Raw genomic sequence first — 2,076 nt, 5'->3', positions numbered from 1 at the left:
TTTTTAAGCCAAATAAAAGCTTCTAATGAAAATCCAAATAATAATAATAATTGATTAATGTTAATTTTAATATAAAAGAAAAGGTTGAGATTATAAACATAGCATTAATAATCAAAATTTAATATTAATAATAGTTAATGAAGTAATTAATCAACTCCGTAATATAAACAAATGTCATATATAATAATATAAATTTAAAAGATTAAGAAATAAATTTGTAAGCTAAATTTTATGTAATTAAAAATAATGGTTTTGGAAACAATGAAACAAGAATCCAAGAAAAAAATCATTCATACATATTTACAAAGAAAATAAGATGTTATTTTCATTATAAATATTTTGAACATATAATACAGATTTTATATTAAAAAGAGTATTGTAAAAAAAATATTTAACAAAATTGTAGACGTGAATGAATACTTTCAATACATATTAAGTAAACTAAACTTGGAGTTTGGCATCCTAAAGTTTATTCTTAACTATCACCTAACATATGAAATATAATAATTAAAATGATAGTAAAAAAAGTGAATCAAGGCATTTTTATACTTACAAGAAAGTGAAATGGTGTAGTAAAGTTTAGAAGCTAATGCGTCTATGATTTACTTAAATTAAGAGAAAAAATATTTCATGATCCAAAAAAGCAGCAAAAAAGGTTGTACTAACACAATGAAAAATTCCCTAAAAATGGTAACCCTATCCACTAAAATTTTAAAGAACTTACCATATGTGAAGCCAGTATCCAATAGTTGAAAAGTATTTTAATCATAAATATGCTCTTTTAAATGTATTTTTTGCCAGAACTACATTTCCATTTTTTATGATGTCAAGTTGAATAAAGATGGACATCATCATGAAATATAGAATTCTATTACATAAACTCTAGTTTATTCAAGCTTTTGAAAATCTTAGGAGGATTACTTGGAATAAAAATTAAGGAGCAATATGAATATATTATGATCTTGATAGAGGATGCAAGAGATAGAAGCAAAAAAAGCTCCCCCAAAATATTTCATTATATGTACAATGATGATATAATTACGTTTAGAGTATCAGGCATTTCAAAAGCTTTGTTAAAGAGTTGAATAAATATCTATCGATTAACAATAACACTTTTAGCATGTTTATTTGAATGAATTAAGGATTGAGTCCCTAAAAGTTGAATGAAGTTAATTAGAAGATAAAAGAGAAAAAGACATAAATAATCATGTTTGTTAAAACAACATAAGAATAATGGTCATATTACAAAAGTATAAAAACTTTTATAAATTTTATTACCATTGAGATTATAGGATCAACAATGGATACCACTTGCTAAACAATTGGCAATGATTATAAAATTTTAGAAGTTTTCAAACAACATATTATACTTTAAATAAAAATAATTTAATCCAGCCTAAGAAAAAGCTTAGAAATTGTTTTGCTCTATGTCAGTAAGTACTATTTAATTGTCTATTTTGATTAAAAGAGTAGTCAGAACATTAGCCTAAACTGATTTATTTAGCATTGAAGCTTGTGTAGAAAACACACTTTTAGTAAGATGGCGAACAAAAAAAATTAATAATAATATCATGACAAAAGTAGTTAATTATTTATCAAAAAGATTAAAATTTACAGGCAATTTGTAACACTTTTGAAAAACCACAAAACATCCAATGCCTCTTTTATGAATATCTCAAAGTAATTTTTCATACCATTAAATTCCAACATTGCATTACTTTTATTAGGTTCTATTAATTTAAGAATTTAGTAATGATGAGAGAGGGCTATTAATGATCTGTTCAAAGCTTGTTGATCCTAAAGCAAAAAAAAGGGAAACTATAGATTATTATTATGAAAAATAAGATTTAGGAGATGAGGCTTGCTACGAACAAAAAGATGAGACTTTTATGACATCTTGATACCCATCATAGAAGCTTATGATTTTATAGTTGATAGAGAAGCAAAACTTGAGATGATCAAAGTGGGCCTAGTAAAGTTCAACTGTATTCCCACCTCTCTACAAGAGCAAAAATAGTTGATGCGTGAAGTTTCAAAAATTAAAAGCCTCGATACTATACTAGTACAAAAAGTTAT

The 2,076-nt window shown here is 24.8% G+C and overlaps 1 protein-coding gene across 1 annotated transcript in view; it reads right to left on the bottom strand.

The window, feature by feature from the left end:
* The window catches only part of LOC110018630 (MADS-box transcription factor 16-like), an 8,847-nt gene that overhangs the window by 3,100 nt on the left and 3,671 nt on the right, over window positions 1-2,076 (bottom strand). The window lies entirely within an intron of this gene.

Source organism: Phalaenopsis equestris, unplaced genomic scaffold (genome assembly GCF_001263595.1).
Source record: "Phalaenopsis equestris unplaced genomic scaffold, ASM126359v1 Scaffold000028, whole genome shotgun sequence".
Classification (NCBI taxonomy): Eukaryota; Viridiplantae; Streptophyta; class Magnoliopsida; order Asparagales; family Orchidaceae; genus Phalaenopsis; species Phalaenopsis equestris.
The sequence above is the reverse complement of the archived record's forward strand: the minus strand, read 5'-3'. Positions and strand labels throughout refer to the sequence as shown.